The sequence below is a fragment of the Pinus tabuliformis genome, chromosome 8 (genome assembly GCF_031772625.1).
Source record: "Pinus tabuliformis cultivar Carrire ecotype Pingquan chromosome 8, CPIR1, whole genome shotgun sequence".
NCBI lineage: Eukaryota > Viridiplantae > Streptophyta > Pinopsida > Pinales > Pinaceae > Pinus > Pinus tabuliformis.
The window spans coordinates 544,797,448-544,824,638 of NC_142294.1; the positions used below are offsets into that span (position 1 = coordinate 544,797,448).

The window sequence follows — 27,191 nt, forward strand, 5'->3', positions numbered from 1 at the left end:
AAGGAGGGAGGCGGAGCGAGAGGGAGGGTGGCGGAGGGCGCCCGTTTTGCCGGCGGCCGGAGCCAGACGATTTTCCGGCCGGTGCTGGAAAACGGGCCATTCTTCCGCCCAGCTAGACTACTCCGTGCTAGAATATTGTATTTGTGAGAATCTATGTGCGTTGATTCAAATTTGGTTGGGTACTGCAACGTCATGTGTTTTGGGGATATTATACCTGTCATATTGGATAATGCTGGAGGAGTTCTTACATAATTAATAAATTTACTTATCTTTTCTCGCCCACTGCATATTCCATTCAGATAATGGGATTATTTTTTCCATTCAGATAATTATCAGATTAATTTCTATCATGCCGCACTGCAATAATTCTTAATTTGGGGACTATGTTGAACAATCCCGTGAAAGAGTGGCACTGGTCTCTTTATTGTTGCAGTGCAAGAATTCCCAATGTGGAGACCATGTAGTACATATGACTGGGGATTACGATTTTATTGATACATTCACTGTTCGTGGATAGGAACACAGGCATTTCTAATGGGACTCGATGAATTAGTTGTTAACAGCCCTGCAGTTCACGCGGATTTCTCCCTGGTTGCCAGTCAATACCTCAATCTTTCCCATTTTGACCATCGCAGCAACAAAGTTTTGCTGCCATGTGCACACGCTAAATGCGTCGGCGTTTGCAAAAACCAAATTGCTGGTGTTTACATTCGTCAACCACGTTGCGTCGGAGGTAAACAGATCGCGATTCTTTATAACGCCGTCGTAGTAGAGATTGTCGAGAATATTGGGCGTATTCACTTCCATGGGCACCGTCGTTTTATTATTAGGGTTGCCATTGGGGCACCTTGCCTTCAGCTGCATAGCGTACACAGGATCAAGCGACGGGTCAGTCGGATGCGTGTTGTTGAAGTTGTAGAGCCTGCTCACAAATGAAGAGCAATGGGAGACACCAATTGTGTGCGCTCTTGTATGAACGCTCAAAGTGTTGGAATTTAATTCTAACTGGAATTTAATTCCAACTGCAAGATAAACAGCTGGACAGAAATCTGATTTTCTGTAGATATTCCAAGCTGTTCGATGTATCAAAGTAGCGCTTGATATTTTGCACATTAATGTGCATTAAATTTTCAGCATTGAATTCCCCTGCAACTGGCGACTTAATTTCTCGAGAAAGGCATTACCGCTTTGTTGCATTCAATACGCAAATAAGCGTTAAGAGATATTTTGATTATTTTATTGTTTAAATCAGATATGTTTTAACATATAAATGTATCACATAGCAGTTCTATTTGAAGTTAAAAGAATGTAAAAAAAGACAGAGAAGCAGGCACAGCAAAGAAAACAGCAAGAAAACAGAGTCGCTGTGTTTTGGAGCAGCAATGGATTCTACAGGCTGTAACAGCAACTGTCTGTGTGTTTCAACAACAGACTGTGTTGCTGAAACTGTAATTTTCTGAGACAGTGAGAAATTAGTTTGTGGAACTGAAGCATTCATGTTGTAATCCCTCTGTCAAGAGGAAGATGCTTTTCAGCATAAATCTTTTGTGAAAATCCCTCTATGTGAGGAAGACGAATTTGTATGAGTTGGTTTACTGTTTATAAATACAAGTTATTTTTACGTTGTTACATCGTTGCACGTTGTTGTTACGCCGTAAGCAAAAAATAATCTCGACGTCCAAACAACGTGTTGCTGTTACACGATTTTCAGCGTTGCTGAAACACTGTTGCTGTTACACTGCAAACAACAACTGACGAAACTGCGTTGCTGAAACACCAGTTTCCGCGTTGCTGAAACATCGTATTCCGCAAACGATTTTTATTTCCGTTGTGTTAAAACAGAGTATTGTTCTGTTTTTTACAGTTTTTTTTAGAATTATCAGAAATTCCAACATGGTATCAGCGCTAGTCTAGGCACTCAGTGAGTCAAAAACAGAGCTTGTTTTTCACTGTAGGAGCTGTAAGAAGCTTGTTGAGCAGATTTTTCTCCAGCAAAGAAAGTTTCTGCTTGTGTTTAATTATACAGTCAGTATCTTTTCTTTATTTTATACAGAGTGAAGATGGCAGATGCTGGAACAGGTTTGACAAATTCCCAACTGCCACAGTTTAATGGGAAAAATCACAGTTATTGGTCCATAACAATGAAAGCATTGTTTGCTTCTCAAGGAATATGGGAGCTAGTTGAAACTGGCTATGCTGAACCTGCAGATGCAACAGCGTTGGTTGCTTTGACAGTAGCAGAAAGAGACCAGTTGAAGAGCGACAGGAAGAAGGATGCCAAAGCCCTCTTTTTTCTCTTCCAATCAGTACATGAAAGTGTTTTTCCATGGATTGCAGCAGCAACAAAATCCAAGGAGGCATGGGATATTCTCAAAACTGCCTATCAAGGCATGGAGAAGGTGAAGACTGCAAAGTTGCAGATGTTGAGGAGAGACTTTGAAACACTCAACATGAAGGAATCTGATACAATAGATTCATTCTTCACTCAGGTTATTGGGTTGATAACCCAGATAAGATCTCATGGTGAGATTCTTGAAGAAAGAAGGATTGTAGCGAAGATATTGAGAATTTTACCCTCAATTTTTGAATCTATTGTGGTAGCAATAGAAGAAACAAAGGATCTCTCACAGTTCACAGTAGATGAACTGAGTGCTTCTATTTTGTCTCATGAACACAGACTAAGTAGAGGAACAGATTCCTCTTTTGAGCAAGCATTCAAGACTCAGATGTCTTTTGGCCAAGGAAAAGGTCGAGGCAGAGCATATAACAGAGGTCGTGGAAGAAGCCAAAACAGAGGCAGAAATTATCCTGCAAGCACAAGCGGAAGGAGCTGCAATCAGAACCAACATGAAGGTTCAAGCAAACAACAAGCTCATGGACAAAGGTATGACAAATCCCAAGTCCAATGTCATTATTGTAAGAAATATGGGCACTACGCCAATGAATGTAGGAAAAAACAAAATGACATGAATAATAGGCAGAATGTTAATTTTGCAAATGAAGAAGATAAGAATCCAAAGAATGTGCTGTTAACATGTAACATTGCACAAGACAAACAAGAAGATTTTTGGTTCTTAGACTCAGGTTGTAGTAATCACATGACTGAAAATATTGCAATGTTTGCCAATCTGGATGAAAATGTGAAATCTGAGGTAACAACAGGGACTGATAGTAAGATATATGTCAAGGGTAAGGGCAGAGTCAGTATCCGAGCAAGAAATGGAGAACAGATGATTGTGCCAAAGGTATACTATGTACCTGGTCTGAAATGTAATCTTTTGAGCATTGGACAACTCATTAAAAAAGGTTACAATGTGTTCTTCAAAGATGATATGTGTACAATCAGAGACATACCTCCAAGTAAGAAGATCATTGCACAGGTGCAGATGACCAGCAATAGAATGTTTCCTCTCAAACTCAGGGCAGATTTGAAGGAAGGAAGAATTATTGCAGCTGTTACACAAGAAGTCTTTCAGGAACAAGTGAAAGATGAGAATTGGTTGTGGCACTTGAGATTTGGACATCTCAATTTCGGAGGCTTGAATCTGTTGCACAGAAAGGGAATGGTAAAGGGATTACCATTGATTGAGAAACTGGACAGCCTTTGTGAGGGCTGCATCTTGGGAAAGCAACACAAACAAAGCTTTCTAGTAGGAAAGAGTATAAGGGCAAAAGCACCCTTGGAAATTGTTCACTCTGATGTATGTGGACCAATGCAAATACCATCATTTGCCGAAAATAAATATGTCTTAACTTTCATTGATGATTACACCAGAAAGACATGGGTGTATATGCTGAAACAGAAGAGTGAAGTGTTTGAGAAATTCCGCCACTTCAAAACTCTTGTTGAGAAGCAGTGTGGGCATTATATCAAAGTGCTCAGAACAGATAGAGGAGGAGAGTACATCTCCAAAGACTTTCTGCGTTTTTGCAGAGAGAATGGCATACAAAAGCAGTTCACCGCAAGGTATACACCTCAGCAAAATGGTGTTGCCGAAAGGAAGAATAGGAACATTCTTGACATGGTCAGAAGTATGTTGAAGGCAAAACACTTGCCACATGAGTATTGGGCAGAAGCTGTCATTTGCGCAGTTTACATCTTGAATAGATGCCCAACTAAAGCTGTCATGAACAAAATACCAGAAGAGGCATGGAGTGGTCAAAAGCAAACTGTCACTCACATGAGAGTATTCGGTTGTGTTGCATATGCACATGTACCAGATCAGCTAAGGAAGAAGCTTGACAGTAAGGGGGAGAAGTGTGTCTTTATTGGCTATTGTGATGAGTCAAAAGCATACAAACTCTATAATCCATCCACCAAGAAATTGATAGTAAGCAGAGATGTGTAGTTCATTGAAGATGAAGCTTGGGATGGAAGCTTGGAAAAGACAGTGAATGTGAAGACAATAGTGTCTCATGAAGAAGAAGAGGAAGGGACAACAACAAATAATCCTTCCTTGGTGGCTCCTCCTCCACCACAGCAAGTACAACAAACCACACCACAAGCTGGAATTCGAACAGCCTTAAGAAGTCAAGGAAGTGCTTCTCCAAGCACACCATAGGGATCAGAAATACCCTCAAGTTCGGATGGAACCCCAAGTACACCAAGAAGACCAAGATTCATAAATTTGAATGAGATTTATGAACAAGGAGAGGTAAGTAACAATACCGGTCTGAATTCATTATTCGCTTTGTATTGTCATGTTGATGACCCGGTTCTTTTTGAAGATGTTGTAAATGAAGACAAATGGATTGAAGCTATGAATGAAGAAATTGGTGCAATTGAGAAGAGTAAAACATGGGAGTTAGTGGACCTCCCTAAAGGCAAGGATGCCATTGGAGTTAAGTGGGTCTATAAGACCAAAAGCAATGCTGAAGGCAAGATTGACAGGCACAAAGCAAGGCTTGTTGTGAAAGGCTACAAGCAGCAACAAGGCAAAGACTATGATGAAACCTTTGCACCGGTAGCAAGGATGGAAACAATCAGAACAATGTTGTCTATTGCAGCACAACACAAATGGAAGATTTATCAGATGGATGTTAAATCTGCATTCCTGAATGGAGTGTTAAAAGAAGAGGTTTATGTTGAACAACCTCCAGGTTATGAAGTTGAAGGCCAAGAGCATAAAGTTTGTAAACTGAAGAAGGCTCTTTATGGGTTGAAGCAAGCTTCAAGAGCATGGTACAGTAGAATTGATACTTATCTGATTGAGAATGGGTTTGATAAGTGTGATGGTGAACCCACACTCTACATAAAACAGAATGACGGTAAGATTATTATTGTTGTTTTATATGTAGATGATGCTTCTTTCATTGCTGATTTTAAAGCAGTCATGAAAAGTGAATTTGAAATGACTGACTTGGGCTTCTTAAGATATTTTCTTGGAATTGAAGTAGACCAAAGTGACAATGGTGTTTTCATTTCTCAAGATAAATATGTAGAAGCAGTGTTGAAGAGATTTAATATGCAGAACAGCAAGGCAGTTGTGACTCCAACTGTAATGGGGTTGAAATTGACCAAAGAAGACAGCAGCAAGGATTTTGATCCAAAATTGTACAAGAGCATAGTTGGCAGCCTTATGTACTTGATTGCAACTAGGCCAGACATTATGCACGATGTGAGTTTAATCTCCAGATTTATGGAAAGACCGAAAAAAACTCATTGGCAGGCAGCCAAGAGGATTCTAAGGTATGTGAATGGAACGAAGGGGTTTGGTATTTTATACTCCTCTTCTGAAAGTTTCATGTTGACAGGTTACACTGACAGTGATTGGGCTGAAAGTGTTGATGATAGGAAAAGCACATCGGGATATGTGTTTCATATGGGATCGGGAGCCATCTCATGGCCTTCCAAGAAGCAACCAGTTGTGTCTTTGTCAACAGCAGGGGTAGAGTATGTGGCAGCAACAGCAGCAGCATGCCAAGCAGTGTGGCTGAGAAGAGTTCTCAGAGATTTGTGTCATGAACAAGAAAAAGGCACAACCATTTATTGTGACAATAGCTCAGCAATAGCATTGTCTAAAAACTATGTTTTTCATAAAAGAACAAAGCACATAGACACCAAATTTCACTTCATACGTGAATTGGTTAACAATGGTGAGATTGTTTTGCAGCACTGCAGAACAGAGGATCAGCTAGCTGACATCTTGACAAAACCATTAGCAAAGAAAAGTTTTGATCATTTCAGGAAATGCCTGGGTATGCAGCAGTTGAAATTAAGGGGGAGTGTTGGAATTTAATTCCAACTGCAACATAAACAGCTGGACAGAAATCTGATTTTCTGTAGATATTCCAGGCTGTTCGATGTATCAAAGTAGCGCTTGATATTTTGCACATTAATGTGCATTAAATTCTCAGAATTGAATTCCCCTGCAACCGGCGACTTAATTTCTTGAGAAAGGCATCACCGCTTTGCTGCATTCAATACGCAGATAAGCGTTAAGAGATATTTTGATTATTTTATTGTTTAAATCAGATATGTTTTAACATATAAATGTATCACACAACAGTTCTGTTTGAAGTTAGAAGAATGTAGAAAAAGACAGAGAAGCAGGCAGAGCAGAGAAAACAGCAAGAAAACAGAGTCGCTGTGTTTTGGAGCAGCAATGCATTCTACAGGCTGTAACAACAACTGTCTGTGTGTTTCAGCAACAGACTGTGTGGCTGAAACTGTAATTTTCTGAGACAGTGAGAAATTAGTTTGTGGAACTGAAGCGTTCCTGTTGTAATCCCTCTGTCAAGAGGAAGATGCTTTTTAGCATAAATCTTTTGTGAAAATCCCTCTATGTGAGGAAGACGAATTTGTATCAGTTGGTTTACTGTTTATAAATACAAGTTATTTTTACGTTGTTGTTACACCGTTGCACGTTGCTGTTACACCGTAAGCAGAAAATAATCTTGACGTCAAAACAACGTGTTGCTGTTACACGAGTTTCAGCGTTGCTGAAACACCGTTGCTGTTACACTGCAAACAGCAACTGACGAAACTGCGTTGCTGAAACACCGTATTCCGCAAACGATTTTTATTTCCGCTGTGTTAAAACAGAGTATTGTTCTGTTTTTTCAGTTTTGTTTAGAATTATCAGAAATTCCAACACAAAGAACAAGATGGTCACTAAACTCGCTCTAACTTTAAGATAATAAAAACACTATTAGGTTATGCAGGTCTTTAATTAATATACCAGACAGTATAACCATCTCGTCCTGGGATAGTCCTTTGGTTGCAAATCTCTGAGTTAGCTGAGTTACATTGAAGGTAGCGGGTGGTAGATTTGTCGGGATATTTGAATCTAGTGAAATATTTCCATCCCTTTGTCCAACTGGGACATCCCAACTGAGGGGATATTGAGGTGGAGATGCCTGCAATTAATTTGCACATTATAATTAGAATGAATTGAACAATATTTTCTCCTAAGCTATATCCAGTTTGAAGGACAATAAACCAGAAGATTACCAGCTTTGCACTATCTCTTGCAGCAAATGCGAGGATATCTGCGCATGAAACTGTTTGGGGACATTGGCCTCTAGCTTGGCTTTAGCCATGTCAATCACATCGAATCCATGAAGACTTGGATTGTTAGCACGTGAATCTTTCTCTGCCACGTTTTCCCCTATGGAATCAATGAGAACTGACTCGTCACATCCCTGTCAGTCCACGTCAACAAATTTTTACATTTCAAAAAACTAATACAATTGTATGGGAGTAAACAATTATATTTATAGTATGGATACAGGAAAATCCTTACCCTCATGAAACAATCGTGAAAATGCATCCGTATGAGTACAGGAACTACTGCTGGATTGTTTGTGAATGCATTTTTCACCAACTCAAACACAGCGAATTCTACATTCGGACAGGTCAAATTCACTAACGCATAAAGGGGGTGTTAAGAGAAAGGGGGTTTTAAGACAATTTTTGGGTATTTGTCTAAAAAAATTATTGTCTCAAAGTTTATTGTTTTGAAAATTATTGTCTTAAAAAATATTGTCTTAAAGATTATTGTCTTAAAAATTTGTTTCTATAAAGACAATATATAACACAAGCGTTATTGTCTCATAAAAGACAATTTCATTTTTGTCTCTCTAGAGTCAACACTCGGATTAGAGACAATATGTCTTCAATACTAGCTATTCTCTCTAGAGACAAAAAAATAAATAAATGAATTTAAAGATCACTTTTGTCTCTCTAGAGACAATATAAAACAATGAATCCATAAATATCTCACCATTCAAATAAATCGATATAAAAAACATTTAATTAAAAATAAACTAAAAAACATTTAATTAAATATAAATTACAAAATCATTGATTAATTCATGTTACACCAACCTCATGTTTAAAGCAGGTGCTCTTCCACTGAGCTAGCACACTTTAAAGAATTAAGAATTAAAGTTAAGAGTTATGTCTTTTCTATCTTGATTTATTAAAATATAATTCCAATCTTAAATTCATTTGATATTTCAAGTTTCCTACAAATTTTATAAATTTCCAGAATGTTTGGGATACAGTTCCCTGTTGTGCCCCATTCATAAGAGAGTTCTTGAGAAGCACCATTTATAAATAATTCAATGCTTCCATAGTTTAAGACTCTTGTTTACAAATATTCTATCATCAGGTATTGTGACAAACAAAATAAGTGAAGGCAAAAATGAAATTTTTTAACAACGCCCTACTTCCATAAAAAAGTTGTTCCACCTAAATTTGAGGATTGTTTAAAATTGATATTCTAGCTTTGAAACAGAACATGCTAATTTGTTTGCAAACAATATATCACAAATTACTTCAAAATATCAAGGCAAAGATTGCATGTATAAACATTATGCCTGTACCATGGTAAATTTGTCAAAATCATATAATGATATCTATGACAAGTCAATTATGAGTTCTAAAATCATATCCATCGGAATTTATTATTGCATTCCTCTGATGTCAAATAAATTTGCACTTCCTATCCTCTCCAATCAGGAATAGTTTTAGTTATGACACAATGTTCATCTTCTAGACTTAATCCTACAATAGCATGTATCCATATATTTTGTTGCATCACATTTGTTTTTGAAGATCAGCATACACTACAAAATGCACAGGCAGGAAGTAGTTTACCTTGACTAGAACTGGCTGCAAGACTTATCTTTGTGCACTTGCATGTGATTGCCATCAAACTTGCACTCAGTAGTAATTTCTTTCGCTTTCATCTAAAACATGGGACAAAATGATCAGAATGCGTAAAAATCCAATATATAGTGGAACAAAGTTAAAATGGAGAATTTATACATTATAAGTTTTTATAAACACTGTTTGTATTTGGGCTATAGAAAACAATGTTTCGTTACATAAACAATGCATACAAAAGGCCTTATTTCCAAAGGGAAGGTAGAAATATCCATAGTAAGATTACTATCAGGAGTGACCACTGAAGGCATATTACGCTTTGATACCAAATTTCAAGTTATTCCTTTCGAAAAAATGGGCAAAAGATTAATTAAGTTTGTAGAAGAAGGTGGGATGTTGTTTCCAGCAGAAGTCTTCAATTAGCAACTTCCCATGACAACTTGTACAATGTAATTCCATTCTGAATGTGGATCGCAAGGTGAGGATTAGAAGATAACATTGCTAACCCACATAGACGTTAAAAACTACCCTATGTATTTCCCTATACAGATAAACATACGCTTGAATTTGAGTGCAAATTTGCATCCACGTAATCTGCTAAGTTAAGGACTAGTTTCAAGGATGGTAGGATTGTCCACATTTGAAGTTTCATAGACTAGTTGGTCTTGTACATGCTAGTCAATCCAGTATTGGCATCCCCTCATTGAATTTGTAATGCGCAACCATAGATGTAACAACACCTTGTGTGTGTATTCGATATCTATGCCTTGGGAGATGGCATATGTTTTTGGTCCCAAAGGCATGCCCCCTAAGACTTCTGGCAAATCAGAGCTTACTGCTAAGTTGCTAACTATTTTCATCAAAAGAATAATGTTTTTCCTTCCCAATTTATGTTATATCACTCTAACTGACTACACAATAAAACTACTAGTAAACATTATACACGTACAACAGAATTGGTAAATATTATTCTCTATCTCTATGTGCAAATTGTAGAGACAAAACAATTCAGATGTCGTAACAATATTAACAAATATAATCACACTAGCCGCAAACAAAAAGTAGCTACAATATTGGATAAATTAAGCAATAAAGGTTTATGTCTTACAAATTCCAAAGTAGTGTCAATAGAATTCATTCGCTTGGAGTGTTGACACTTGAACGACTTGCCTACCACAAGATCTTGATGAAGCTTTGACAAGAAAATATATTAACTCAAGCACAAAATATAATATGATTGCAATTAATATAATAATGAATAGCATTTCTGGTTTAAAAAAAAAGCAAAACCTTTAAATGGAGCCAGAGAAAGCAAAAATAACGAAAATGGTTAACATACACCATAACTTAAATGACTAAATGAAAGATATATTTATCAGTTTTGATGGGTCAAAAGAAGTGCTGATAGGTATCATTCATATCAAATATCAATGGAGGATCCAAAATAAACTTGGGGCATATATCGAACAGAACGACTGTGTAGATGTAAGCAGACAATTTTTAAATCTACACAAGAAACCATCTTGTCCCAAGCATCAGGGTGAATCTCATCAAGAACAGAATTTTCTCCCAACCCAATCCTGAGATCTGCAAATATGGATTTTGAATAAGATATTGGTTGGAAAAGAAGATATTAATACAAACCAAAGACCATGACCTAATGAAATAAACACCATCTCTGCCTCCTCATTTGTAAAGAGTAAAAATGTAGTTAACTATTACATAAGCCAGGCCTATTCTATTGAGACTGGGGATGGAGGATTGGGTAGCCCTTCTACATCTGCTTGACTAAGGATCTTTCATATTTGTGGTATGCCTAGACACCCCACTGACATTGCCCCTTACTTGGACAAATAATGGATGGCCAAGGATCCTATGGACTACTGGTTGACAAGGTACCAGTCCACCTGAAAATAACATTCTAATAAGCACAAAGTTTGGAGATAGATTCTCCTTCTACAAGGGTCAGTTGCCAATAGATTGGGGATGGCTTTTGCTTTTGATTTGTGTCACAAGGATGAAATAGAAGTTGCAAAAATATTTATTTTGGACGTGGTATCAGGCTAATTTTGATTTCTTTAGCCCTACCCTGCTTTCGTGGAAAGGTCCTCTTATGGGTGAGACTTGGATTGTTTAGAACAGCTGCAAATCTCTATGGCATCTATCACATTTGATTGTTATTGCCTTTCTACCGAAGCATCATTGTAAAGTTATTATTTAGGACCCCTCTTCTTTTAGCCTAGGGGATTTTAGAATCTTTAAACAGGAGTTGGCTCTGCTTATGGGAGTCAAACTCTGTCCATGTCATGATGTTGAGTCTCTCTCTTGATGTGAAAGCTCATATGCTTTCCTGTTTTAGTAATTTCTATGGCAGGATTTTTATAAAATCAATAGCTATCACATTGCACGTGAAAAGGAACTAAGAATGAGGTTGTTATCCCTCTAAAGTCCTTCCACTTTGTTGTAATCTGGAATATTGGGGAATTTGCAGCTATAACTACAAATTTTGTATGGCACATGTTATGGCTTGCTGATTCATGAGTTGCATGTTATAATGTGAAAACTAGATGGGTTGTTCATTCATTAGAAGGCTCACTACCTAATCCTATTTCCTTATAACCTCATGTTATAATTTCCCTTCATCATTCTATGGTTGCACATTATCTTTTGGCTACATCTTCATAATGTTGATGGTGCATCTTACAGAAGGGCCCTCATGTACTCTCATTAACCTAAAGGATCTACTTGGACTAGTCACGATACATCAGTGTATGGCTTGACTACAACTTCTCCATATAAATGAAAACCCTCTTTGTTTGTATTACTTGTCTTCATAACCCTTGGTTTAGCCTCTGCTAGAAAAGCATCTTCAGGAATTGGAGAGATGGAAATAAAGAAAGACCACCCTCCAAGCATCTGCCTACGTCCTGCTGTAATTCCAGAGGGTAAGGAGGGGTAGTGATAGGGTCAGGGAGGGACAGGCAGCTCGGGATATGGTTGACAAAGTAGAAAGACTACATCACTGAGTACCCTTTGTCTTTTCTATCTTGATTTATTAAAATATAATTCCAATCTTAATTTCATTTGAAATTTCAAGTTTCCTACTAATTTCATAAACTTCCAGCATGTTTGGGATATGGTTCTTTATTGCTTCTTACTGTAATTACAGAGTGTAAGGAGGGGTAGTGATAGGGTAAGGGAGGGACAGGAAGCTCAGGATATGGTAGTTAGAGCAGAAAGATTGCATCATCGAGTACCTTGTGTCTTGTTTATCTCGCTTTATTAAAATATAATTCCAATATTAATTTGATTTGAAATTTCAAGTTTGCTACTAATTTCATAAATTTCCAGCATTTTTGGGATATAGTTCTATGTTGTGGCCCATTCATAAGAGAGTTCTTGAGAAGAACCATTTATAAATAATTCAATGCTTCCATAGCTTAAGACTCTTGTTTACAAATATTATGTCATTGGGTATTGTGACAAACAAAAAAAGTGAAGGAAAAGATGAAATTTTTTAACAACTCCCCACTTCCATAAAAAAGTTGTTCCACCTAAATTTGAGGACTGTTTAAAACTGATATTCTAGCTTTGAAAGAGAACATGCTAATTTGTTTGCAAACAATATATCGCAAATTACTTCAAAATATCAAGGCAAAGATTGCATGTATAAACTTTATGCCATTACCATGCTAAAATTTTCAAAATTATATAATGATGTCTAAAACAAGTCAATTATGAGTTTTGAAATCATATCCTTTGGAATTTATTATCGCATTCCTCTGCTATCAAATACATTTTCACTTGCTATCCTCTACAATCAGGAATAGTTTTAGTTATGACACAATGTTCATCTTCTAGACTTAATTCTATCATACATAGAATGCATCCATATATTTTGTTGCATCACATCTGTTCTTGAAGATCGGCATAAACAAAAAAATGGACTGGCAGGAAGTATTTTACCTTGACCAGAACTTGATGCAAGACTTATCTTTGTGCACTTGAATGTGATCGCCATCAAACTTGCACTCAACAATAATTTCTTTCCCTTTCATCTAAAACATGGGACAAAATGATCTGAATGCCTAAAAATCCAACATATAGTGAAACAAAGTTAAAACGGAGAATTTATACATTTTAAGTTTTTATAAACACAGTTTGTTTTTGGGCAATAGAAAACAAACATTCTTTAAATAAACAATGCACACAAAAGGCCTTATTTCCAAGGGGAAGGTAGAAATATCCATAGTAAGATTACTATGGGAAGTGACTACTGAAGGCATATTATGCTTCGATACCAAATTTCAAGTTATTCCTTTCCAAAAAATGGGCAAAGATTGGTTATCTTTTTAGAATAAGGTGGGATGTTGTTTCCAGCAGAAGTCTTCAATTGGCAACTTCACATGACAACTTGTACAATGTGATTCCATTCTAAATGTGGATCACAAGGTGAGGATCAGAAGATAACATTGCTAATCCACATAGACGTTAACAACTACCATATGTAGTTACCTATATAGATAAACATACACTTGAATTTGAGAGCAAATTTACATCCACGTAATGTGCTAAGTTACGAACTAGTTTCAACAATGCTAGGATTGTCCACATTTGAAGTTTCATAGACTAGTTAGTCTTGTACATGCTACTCAATCTAGTATTGGCATCGCCTCATTGAATTTGTAATGCAAAACCATAGATGTAACAACACGTTGTGTGTGTATTCGATATATATGCCTTGGGAGATGGCATCTATTTTTGGTCCCAAAGGCATGCCCCCAAGACATCTAGGAAATCACAACTTACTGCTAAGTTGCTAATTGTTTTCATCAAAAGAAGAATGTTTTTCCTTTCCAATTTATGTTATATCACTCTAACTGACTACACAATAAAACTACTAGTAAACATTATACACATACAGCTGCATCGGTAAATAATATTCTATATCTCTCCATGCAAATTGTAGAGACAAAACAATCCAGATGTCATAATAGTATTAACAGATATAATCACAGTAGCCGTAAACAAAAAATAGGAAATAGTAGCATTATACAACAAAAAATAGCTACAATATTAGCTAAATTAAGCAATAAAGGTTTATGTCTTACAAATTCCCAAGTAGTGTCAATAGAATTCATTCACTTGGAGTGTTGACACTTGATTGGTTTGCCTACCACAAGATCACTTGGCTGGCTTGCCTACCACAAGATCCTGATGAAGCTTTGACAAGACAATATATTAACTCAAGCACAAAATATAATAAGATTGTAATTAATATGATAGCGAACAACATGTCTTGGTTAAAATAGAAGTAAAACCTTTAAAAGGAGCTAGAGAAAGAAAAAATAATGAAAATGGTTAACATCCACCATAACTTAAATGACCGAATGAAAGACATATTTATTGGTTTTGATGTGTCAAAAGAAGTGTTGATAGGTATCATCCATATCAAAGATTGATGGAAGATCCAAAACAAACCTGGTGCAGATATCAAATAGAACAACTCTGTAGACAGAAGTAGACATTTTTTAAATCTACACAAGTAGCCATCATGTCCCAAGCATTAGGTTAAATCTCATTTAGAATAGAATTTTCTCCCAACCCAATCCTGAGATCTGCAAATATGGATTTTGAATAAGAGATTGGTTGGAAAACAAGATATTAATACAAACCAAAGATGAAGACTTGATGAAATAAGTGTCGTCTCTGCCTCCTAATTTGTAAAGAGTAAAATGCAGTTGACTATTACATAAGCCAGGTCTTTTCTAGAGAGACTGGAGATGGAGGATTGGGTAGCCCTTCTACATCTGTGTGACTAAGGATCTTTCATCTTTGTGGTATGCCTAGACACCCCACTGACATTGCCCCTTACTTGGACAAACAATGGATGGCCAAGGATCCTATGGCCTGTTGGTTGACAAGGTACCAGTCCACCTGAAAATAACATTCTTATAAGCACAAAGTTTGGAGATTGATTCTACTCCTACAAGGGTCGGTTGTCAAGAGATTGGGGATGGATTTTGCTTGTGCTTTGTGTCACAAGGATGAAATGGAAGCTGCAAAAATATTTAGTTTGGACGTGGAATCAGGCTGATTTTAATTTCTTCACCGCTACTGTGCTTTTGTGGAAAGGTTCTCTTATGGGTGAGACTTTGATTCTTTATAATAGCTGCAAATATCTATGGCATCTAACACAGTTTATTTTTATTGCCTTTCTGAAGCATCATTGTAAAGTTATTATTTAGGACCCCTCTTCTTTTAGCTTAGGGGATTTTAGGAGCTTTAAACGGGAGTTGGATCTGCTTATGAGAGTCAAACTATGTCCATGTCATGATGTTGAATCTCTTCTTGGTGTGCAAGCTCATATGCTTTCTTGTTTTGGCAATTTTTATGGCAGGATTTTTTTGAAAGGTATATTATTCATGTGGTGTAATTTTTTTTGCTTCATGATCTTTTAAGTAAAATATATGTAGCATTTCAAAGAAAAAACATTGCAAATTAATATGTGTTGATGGCTATATTGTGTTGAGAATGTGTGTACATTGTGTTTCCCTTCAGCAAACTCCCTTAGAGACACACTCAGATAGGTGTGATTTGTTGCTGCTTTGACAATGTAACACCTCCCATTTTCAAGAACTTGAGTTGTTATGTAATAATTGCAAAAAAAAAAAACATATGCTAGTAAGTGATAACCATGATTATGTGAATGTTTATATTTTATTAATAAAGTTATTAATGTTGTGATCTTGAGTTTGGGAAATTCATGGACTGATCCTGGAAAAGAAGATGAAACTTGCCAGAATCTAAGAGGGATCAGATTTGTCATGATTTTTCCTAAAGTGAAATATATATAGAAATATATGTATGTGTTAATCCGGTGGGAGATAAAGACCGGAAATAAAAGCGCTACAAGTGGAAAAGCAGGCTTTTAGCTTTAAGGAAAAACATGGAAAAATCCTAGGCTGAAGGGACACATAACCCCTGAAGGCGGGAGGCTGCCCGAGAAAAATTTGTGAACATGATAATGATAAATAAGCATTATCAAGGCAGAGTGGAGGTTACTCATGCCTGGAAAGTTGTCATAGCTCAAGGGGAATCAGAGGATTCATGGTTGAGAGGTCTAGTGCAGTCAGCCATTGATTTTCCAAGCTTAAGAATATAGGTTTGAAAATTCCTAATTGTGCTTTATATTAGATGCATGTTATCTGATATGGGAAAAATGCTAATGGTTAAATTATTTCTGTAGGTGTCGTTTTCTTTATCTGTTACAGAGTTGTATATTATTAATTACAAGCTAATGGTCAAATGGTTTAGGTAGTTGATCACCCTTTATTAGCTGCAGAATTGTATGTTATTTCAATAGATGCATGTCGTTGGTTACTTATCTTGTGTTAATGATTATGCTTGGTAAATGAAGAATTGTAGATTATTATATGGCGGATGCATGCTGATGGTTACATATCCTGCGGATGATATTTTTTTATTAGTTATAGGGTTGCATGTTATGTTTCTATTAGATGCATGCTAATAGATGATTAACTATTGTGGATGATGACACCTTTTTTGTTGCAAAGTTTATCTATGCTAAGGGTAGTATACGAAACAATGACTGTATGCATTTATGTTATTTGAAATATGAAGTTGTAACTAAAAGTGCCCTATGAGCAGAGGCCTATGAAGATATTGACTAGTATGACCACAAATAGGGAGAAGGTGCATGTAGGGAATGTAATATTAGTATAATACACCTTGGATATACATACACATGTCTTCATCCAATTTAATTGTGGTATACGGTGAGGTTAGGAAACTTATTACATATTTGGATCCATAGATACTCTTGATGAAACTACGTTCCATCATTCAGATGGGAAACTCTATTTAAGGGATGCAGGTTTAACATAGAGCCTCATCCATTTCAGGTCCATTAATTCTAGTAGTTTAATAAACGAAAAATACTAGGGTTGAAGTAATTCTTAAAACCCTCAAGGTTGGGACAACTGTTGATAAAAAATGTAGCCTTAGAAAGAAAACCCTTCTTACTAAGAAAACCATAATAGTTCACGACACGATACTTGGTGTCATTAACGCAAGCAACCCAAGGTAAGAATTAATGCTTCTTCATCATGAATGAGTTAGGATGAATTCAACCACCAGGATCTATGCTTATGTAAACCCTATAACAGAAAGGCGCAATTATAGTCAGAATCTATGATATTTGGACAAGAAAATTAGGAAATTATATGCTAAGACATCAATTCTGGTGGAGAACTTACCCGATCACGGTGACAAGCTCAGACTTCATTTTGTTGTCGAAGAATACCATCAAAATCTCACACAGAAGGAAACCCATTAATGAGAGAACTGTGAGGTTACCGAAGAAGGAAGAAAGCCAAATGCCACCATGGTTGAGCTAGCTCACAATAGAAACTAGGTTGTCTAGAAAAGCTAAACCCTCAACATGGATCTCACCTATCACCAATGCAATGAGAATCTCAGAGGCCAAGTCTTAGTGGCAAGGGAGCTCAAATGATTGGAATAGTAACCTCAAAATAATGAAGAAAGCCTACAAGACTCTAAGTAGAGCATCTGGGTTAAACAAGCACCAAACTCTGAAACTTAAGGCCAAGAGTAACCCTTATTGCCTCAAAAATCACCAAGATTGTTGGATGGAGCCCTACTAGATCTATGGTAATGGAAGTACCAAATGGAAGCGTGGTGGAAACTTTGAGAATGACCAAAGGTGTTGCGGAACAGCTAGTGCCCACTCAGCATGAGCACAGGTAAGGTAAAATGTGTATACAGTCAACCATAAAACATTAAAACATAACCATAGCTACCGAACAGTGGAAATGAATTAGCCATTGAACCTTAGAAAAATATACACTATATAATTTATATAGGTCATCATCAATATCAAGTTGGAGGACTATCACATAGGTTTTAGTTAACAAATAGCTTTACCAAGTCATATAAGAGTTCATAATGTATTACATGTCTCACTATTAAAATTATGTGTGTAAGACCTTAGACATGTGATTCAATGGTACAATGTTCAGGTAATGATTTTTGTTAAAAGTTTTTATTTGATTCCAATATGATAAATTCTCATGAATTAATTTATGGTTGTGTAATAGGTCAAACTAGATGGAGAGTTCCTGGTAGAGCCCCAATGCATTCTTGAGCAGAGAGAAACAATATTACGAATGCGCACTATCACCCAGGTTAAGGTGCAATGGAGGGACTTTAGCCTTGAGGATGCCACCTCGGAAGATGAAAAATTTATGCTAGAAGCTTATCCTGAATTATTTGAGGAACAAGAAAACAATGAGGATGTTGTTATGCTCCAAGGGGTTCAAGATGTAACACCCTCCAATCATGGTGAAATTGTAAGTAAAGTATGGTTAATTTTGTTATGATTAAACACAAAAACTTTATGGCTGAGTTGAATCCTAACATAATTTTTAATAAGTAAAAGGTAGTCGTGTGGTTATTTTCTGTAATTATTAATAGCAGAAATAAAGGTGAGGGAATCTTGGAGCCCACGGGTGAAAAACCATGAAGAAAATAACTCTTTCACTAACAGTTATGAGGAAATAGTTACCTCCCCTTTTTGAAGGGATAAAGGGGATCTTGGGGAGGAGAAAACACATAAGAAAAAGGTTGTAAAGGAAGTAGGATGTTGCTGAATGTAATCCAGAGTTGGACATCGAGCCAATGGAGAAACCTTATGAAAGTTTGATTCCAGGTCGAACCTTTGGAAGGGTTTTGGTGCCTGAGAATTCAACCTAGTTGGGATGTTGATAGTCATAATTGTGCTGGTAAAAGGTGCTCGGGGGGGGGGGAAGGATGTAATTTCCTATTCTCACAGTTGGGAGGTCTGATTATTATGTGGATTCCCTAAGACCTGATCCTCACGTAAGTCTTGGTTACAGAGTGCAAGCCCGGAAGTGATGATTCATGTTATGTGATTCATTTCACTAGTTCCAATCCCACTTCTTCAACCCTATGAGAATTTTCCGATGCAATGAGTGCTAAGTGAACTATTGAAAAGTCATGAGAAATTAGTCAGCTACGACTACCTCTCATGGAAATGGTCATGCGTGAATGACTTACTTAACGTAGTTGAATCCCAAAATGATATCTAAGTTTTAGATAATTTTCCTTTTAGTTAACTACAATATCAATTACCCCAAGGGTTAGCTCAGTTGGTCAAATCAATGCCTCACCGATAGGGAGGTCACACAGGGTCCATTCTCCCCGAAGCCCTTGGGGTTAGGCCTAGTTGTTGGCTACGAGACTAAATTCCCTTTGGGGTCGATCAACCTAGATTTATCTGTGGACATATTAGCCACCCAATGTCTAGGGTGTCCGTGAACCACAGCTAAAAAAAAAACTACAATATCAACATAATTTATTTTATCAGTGAGTGCATGAGCATGGGATCAAATATGTATTTATAAAGACTGAAAAATGATTAACTACAATTAAATAAGCATGCATGTTGGTTATAGGTCTGACTGTAGTTGGCTAGAAATGGGTAGAGTAGCAAAATCTTTCCTTCAATAACAGTAAACAAAATTTATGTTCTGGTATGCATTGTGTAAGAACTAAAAGTTAAATACAAATTTTATGCATGAAACCTGTACATTTCTAAGAACTCACTGTTAAATACAAATCCTATGCATGGAATTGTGTGTTTTTGAGAACTGAAAGTTAAACACAAATGTTTTGCATAGAACCGTGTATTTCTCACTTGAAAGAGGAACTGCACACAGACTATACATTATTTACAGTATTTCTTTTAAATAGCATTGACAAGTACAAAGAAGTAAATCAGATGTTCTATGAAATAAAAAATACAATTTTTCAAAACACACACACACACACACATATATATATATATATATATCTATATATATATATATATATATATATATATATATATATATATATACATATATACATATATATAGATATATAGATATATTTACGAGGGAATCTGTCAAGTCAGCAGTACAATGGGAATAACCCCCAAAACTAGATTCAGTATGATAAGCTAATAACAAGAAAATAGTTCCACCAAAGTCGAAATAACCATAAATTATTTCTCATAACCGAATCGAGACCCAGAGGGTTTTATTCTAAAACTCTTGTAGGTGACCGCACCATGTTAGTTCTGAGGCAAGAATGTGAACTGGTCACCCTGGAACAGTCCTAGATGATGCAACATATAAGAAAGCATAAAAAAAAATCCAACTGGATAACCATATTAAAATCGAGAACATAAAAAGCAATCACATTTGAAATTTTGTATGTATTCAAGAAATTCACGAATTAATAGTAACAACCAGAGAATATACAATATAATCTCATGAATCCTATGGAGTAACCATTAACTGTAACTGTGCAAATCCAACAAAGGGAAAAACTACATAATGTTCACAAAATCTAACTGTAGAAAATATTTAACTGGAAATTACAACAGGAAGACACCTTACAGTTCAAGACTCTATATTACAAAACCTTAATTAGAAATTATCCATATAAAAACCGTCCCTATAGACCCCAATACATTATGACCTAGAATTCGAATGATTCCATTAGTTTAATAAAGGAAAAAGAATAGAGCCAAAGTAATTCTTAAAACCCTTAAGGTTGGGACAACCATTGGTAAAAACCCAGCCTTAGAAAGAAAACCCTTGTCGCTAAGAAAAGCATAATAGTTCACGGTACTTGGTGTCATTAACGTAAGAAACCCAAGGTAAGAATTGTTGCTTCTTCCTCATGAACAAGTTAATGCGAAGCCAACCACCAGGACCCGTGATTCTATAAACCCTACAACAGAAAGGCACAATTACAGTCAGAATATGTGATACTTGGACAAGAAAATTAGGAAATTATATGCTAAAAAATCAGTTTTGGTGGAGAAATTACCCAGTCACAATGGCAAGATCAGACTTCATTCTATTGTCGAAGGTTACCATTGAAATTTCACACAAAAGCAAACCCATTAATGAGAGAACTACCAGGCTACAGAAGAAGGAAGAAAGCCAAATGTCGCCATGGTTGAGTCAACCCGCAATAGAAATTAGGTTGGCGAGCAAACCTAAACCCTTAACACAGATCTCACCTATCACCAATGCAACCAGGGTCTCAAAGGCCAAGTTTTAGTGGCAAGGTAACGAAAATGACAGGAAGAGTAACCTCAAAATAGTGAGGAACACTTGAAAACCTACAAGGCTCTCAATAGAGCATCTAGGTCAAACAAGCACCAAGATCCGAAACTCAAGGCCAGGAGTAATCCTTATGGAGTAGTCTAACAAGGTGGAGGAAATGCCCGGTTTTCATCACCACCCGGAAAAACGTCTGACTCCAGCCACCGACAATTCCTCTGCCCTTCGCCACCTTCCCCGAGCTCCACCATCCTCCACCATCTTTTGCGAGCTCTGCCACCCTTTGCCACTGTTTCACCTGCCACCATTCCACATTTAAATCGTCTGACAGAGTTAATTCTCATTTCAATTCGAATTTTCCCCAAACCGCAGACTTTGTAACTCCCCTAACCAATTCGACTTGGCACAAAATTTTCATACCCGTGCTCTCCAGCTCACCACCCATGTGACAAACAGGCAGAAAACCAAGCTCCCCATCACCAGGTGACAGATATAGGCAGGTTCATTCATCCAATTCATTTTTGAATGATCTTCAATCTTTTAGATAGAGTAAGTGAACACTTAGGCTTATCCTAGTTAGAGATCTAAGAATAGGGGAAAAAGGAACCTTCGACTACCTTGAAGCCTGCCATGCGAAAAAATTTAGAGGACTGCAGGCCTCTGTGGGAGCAGAAGGGATAATTTCAGAGCCCGGTTGCATGGAATCAAAGAATTTGTATGATATACTGGAGATAAGCCTTGCGGTGAGCTTAAAAGATATAAAGAAGGCTTATATAACTCTGGCTTGGGAGTTTCATCCGGATTAGACAACTTCTGCTGAAGGGAAAATTGAGATTACCCAGATATTTTTGAGGATACACAATGCATATGCTACCCTCTCAGATCCACAAGACCGTCCTCAATATGACCGCCAGATTTCGAGTTAAGTGCGGGGCTTCGCTAAGAGGACATGGGGTAAAGCGACCAGTGAACGAGATCCCACATATAGATATCGTGGTCGTGTGGTGCGAAATTGGGAAACAGACAAATGTTGGAGATCTTCCTCTGTAATATGAGTTTTGAAGGCAAATCTATAAGGCACTGTAAAAAGAAATATCTCCATTCCTCCGTGTACATTCATTCTTTTAATACATAAATTCTTTCAATAGCCCCTTATGTTATATAGTAATATGATTTGTCATAATTTCTTCACTTTCTTAGAATGAATATTGGTGGCCTACTTTATAATTGAAGAGATTAAGTTTTTAAGAAGCAATTGGTTTGATAAAAATTCAATGGGCAATCCTTTGAAAATGGTTTTCCATCTGAAAGGGGTTTTGTTTCTCCACACCTGGAAGCTTTTTATACCCTCTTCTCTGCATCTTAGTGGGCTTCGTTTGTCTATAGCATTGAAACTTTTCCCTTAATTTAAATTCATAGGCAAATGATCTGTCGAGGGTCTAAAACTAACATTTGGAATTAGGTAACTTGATGATTTACAACGCTCTCCCTTCAAGCAAGATCTAAAGTTATGTCGATTGGTCTGGTCTATTGATTCAAAAAATCTTATCATTTGCATGTTTTATTATATATAACCTTTCGTTTCCATGGGTCAAGGAAAATCCATCGCACTATCGAACTATCAATTTTATGTAAGCAAGTCAATGAGGTGGGATATGCAAACACTGGGGATGGGGAGAAGGCACTTGGTTATTTTGTCCGAATCCTGAGGGTAGGGATGAGGTTGGACCAGATCAATTTTGAAAATATTTTAAATTGCATGTTTTCTTTTATCAAATCCAAAAACTATTGAGGAGGATAATGCCCTACTTGATGGATACGATTAAAAGTAGACAACATATTCTACCAAAATATTTGAGCAAGTCTTTTGTTTCCTATGCAGTGGCTGTGGCTTTTTCTCCTAACAGGAAGGCTTCTTTTCATAGCTGTCACTTTCACATAGGTGCGGCCAAACATGGTTTATCAAATATCTAGTGATTCTTGTAGTTTGATTTATTGCCACTACTTGGAAAACTATATTATTAGAAGATTTTTACTGCAGACCTAGAGCACAACAAATTTTTGGGGTTACCATCAGTCACAGGACCTGGACTGGGGAAACAACTGGGCAAAGCCAAAGAGCAAGAGTTTGAATATGTCAGACTAGGATAGGTAAATCCATGATGGTATTTTCATTAATGTGCAATCAGATATATACAATGGTGCTACCCTTTGTTTCATTTTCAAAGGGTCCCTTCATCTTTGCATTCTCCTACTTTATTTATTTACAATTTTATTTATAGGGTAGAAATCCTGGAAGATTATGTCCAACATAATTGAATTGTGAAAACTCAAGGCTAACATGAGTTACCTTCTTACACATAAGAGTACCATAATACCAGTGGAAGTGGAAGGTATTGCCAAGAATTATATTGATGAGGAACAATACATTTTCAATACATCCACAATTGAGGTTAATTTCAGGAAATTCTAAAACTCAAAAACAACTTAAAATAGGTAAATTTTGGTTGAACATAGTCAAACTTGCTGAGTAAATTGCATAATATCAGTGAAACTTGTTGAGTTCTAGTGACTTTGACAAGATTTAACTGAGTTTTGCTAAAATGAGAAGAGTTGGCTTGTTTTGGAGTTGAGCTGAGTGAATTCACTGAGCAGTGGACAAATTTGACAATCTTGTAAAATTGGTTAGCATGCAACATATTGTACATAATCAACCCCAGGGAGTATATTCATTAAGCTAATGTATTTTCTGCACAATGTAGAACCTTGCATCATCAAGGAAAGAAAAATGATTGACTGCTAGAATCCAATCTCCTTGTGGAGACCACCTTCCACAGGTCAAACACCATGTTTTCATAACTAATAAATCAAACCAACAAGTAGCTTGACATGACTAGACACTCCACCATATAACCATGGGCACAGGATGAATCTTTGATTCCTTACTAGCACTGAACACTTAACCTATCTGGAATTTCATGCTACCTGTTATGCAGCAAATGGGAGCAACAAATACAATCATATATCAATTTTTGGCACATGTGTGGGTTGACCCTATATGAACTTTGTGGAAAAAAATCAATTGCAATAGACACACATCAATTTCAACTAGCTAGGTGGTCCATGTGATTAGCAGGGATATTACTATGATGATTGATCTCCCATACCCGTAATATATTCTGGACTTAATAGATCACCCTAGGAACTTTCAACCATGGCACACAGTGAAGCATGATGGATGCAAGAAGTCAAAGTGAGATAATTATAATGGTACCAATAAATATTAGCACATGGTGATGATGATGATGTCTACATCCATACACAAGAACATGGAAATTAGACACAAATGAACCATACTAGAATATTTTGTCTAGAAACATCTTCAACCTCCTTTATCGACCGAGCATAGTTCACAAGAACCTGCATTACCATTTGATTAAAGAGAAAAGAGAATTACATTCCCATCTTACAAAGTGCTCCCTATATCTCACATAAAACAGAAAAAACAAGCATCCACCTATGGAGCAGGACAATTGTTAAAATGATCCAAAGTGCATAGGACAAGAAGGAAGGAAATACCACTTATAAAAGGATGAAAACAAACATTAATAAAAGAAAGATTAAAGTGATACTCCAGTTAGATATCCAAAAGCCAAGTAGATAGTTTACAACTCCACAATGAGGTGTGATCTAATAACTTTGAAGTTTGCATTATTACGAATATAGGGGTACAAAGTTACAAACTTCAAAGTGCCACAAGTGAAATGCAAACATCACTGAGAATCAGCAAGGGACAAAGCCTAGAATGCCTTCAGCATTAGAACTTATTAACTTCCCTCTCCAGCAAAAGCCTAGGCCTTGAACATTTGAATTCATCAATTTCCTTTACAAAAAAAACATAGTAAAGCCTTGTGTGATAAACAGTTGAGATCTGAGAGTTGCATTATAAAGATATCCAAAATATAGATTTTTTTTCAAGAAGAGGTATTTGAGTAAAGTGATGCAATTGAACATTCAAGAGGCTAGAAACCTGCCAGCTTCACAGAAAAATGATTAATCAGGATTCAAGTGAATATATGTTTCATAGAGAAAAACTGAAAGGAATTAACATTGTGAGCTGTCTCACTTTACTTATCAAAGTAATGATGGTATTGTGAATTTGTTTGTTTTTTGTCATGATAGTTGCAACTAAGAAGTATATGAAGCCAAGAAGACACATTTCTACACGACTGTTATGAATTATTTTCCTTAAACATGACCCAACCAAATCTAAGTATGGTAAAAGTTAAACATTCATACAAACAGCATGATACCATGCACTGATAATACAAAGTTACAAACTGATGGGCAACACTAATACCAGATATTGAGATATATTAACGGTATAGTGTATATTGCATTCTCTTAAACTGGAATAAGAACTATGATCAATTATCACTAATTATAATAACCCAGATTATAGTTTTTGATAATTTTTATTATTTAAGAGATCAGGATGTTGGGATACCTTCGAGAAATCACTATCATCTTAAGTATAAATGGCCAACAATCATTTTAATCTAAAAAATGGTAGGTGTAGGATTATGATAAGTCAGAGTTCATAATGAAATCACTTGCAATCAAAAGTCATATCATATGATGACATGGCAAACATATTGATAGATATGCCATGTTAGAAACATACAGATACAAGACTATAATTGGCAACATCAGCAATAGTAACTAAGTTCAATGGATGGTACTTGAAAGTGGTCGGAGTGTCTAGTTTTCATATGTTCAAAGTATGAAGCCGCACCCTAAATTTAAATGCTTGTGTTGTAGGCACAATATGAATAGAATCTGCGTGTTACAAATACATAACATGTTAATCAATTGTATGGGGTCCTAGGCTATCAACAAAATGATATCATTATTGCCATGTGTATTTCTTCGTGTATGGACTCTGGAGTACAATGAATTTCATTATAACAGATTGCGGAAGAACATGTCTATTGAGTGAAAGAATTCTACTATTATAGATGCATCATGTGCATTTTCAAAAGAAGAAACATATGGTACATAATTATGCAAATCAAAGACTAAGAAAATCCTACACTACTTGCTGCTACACACTTGCCCAATTCTGAGATTAAACTTTTCATTCAATAGAAGGTAGTCAACACACAAATAGATTTGAAACACACAAGCAATTAGAAAATACCCAACCCATGTCAAACAAGTTCGAAGACAATGATGGGAAACAAATGAAGCATAAAGCACTTAGTGCCTGTAAGAGAGGTATATAAATAAAGAAATAAGAAAAATATCACTTTCTTATGTGATCAAGAATTCTTGCATGCAATTTTTATAAAAAATGGGGCACTAAATGCAACTGATTTGATAATTAAGTAGCATATAACACAAGATAACTCTCCAACTGTAACAAAAGTTTTTGAGACAACTTTCAAAAGAAAAATGCAAAACTACAAACATGGTAGGTTTAACAAAGAACAAAATATTTAGCAAAATAATTTCTAACCACATATAAGAATACAAACTCCAAAGGGAGATGACAAAGAAAAAGAGAAACAAGAAAAAATCATTTGCTTACCTAATCAAGAATGCCTGCAAGCAAATTTTACCAGAAACGGGGCATTGAATGCAACAGATTTGGTAATACAATAGCTTATAACATAAGACAATTGCCCAACCGTATAAATATATCTCAAGACAACTTTTAAAAGAAAATTGCAAAAGTACATACATGGTAGGGCTAAAACAATTGAACCCAATATCTATAACAAAAGAAATTTCTGAAACATATATAAGAATACAAACTTCCAAAGGGAGATGACACACATCGCTTGTTAAAACTTAAGAGAAAAGTTCAAGTCGCAACTAACAAAAGTCAAAAGTTGGAC

At 36.3% G+C, this 27,191-nt stretch overlaps 1 pseudogene; it reads right to left on the bottom strand.

Annotated features, from left to right (window-relative positions):
• Positions 1 to 549: 549 nt before the first annotated feature.
• LOC149236588 (peroxidase 5-like) overlaps positions 550 to 27,191 on the bottom strand; it is a 33,459-nt pseudogene continuing 6,817 nt past the window's right edge.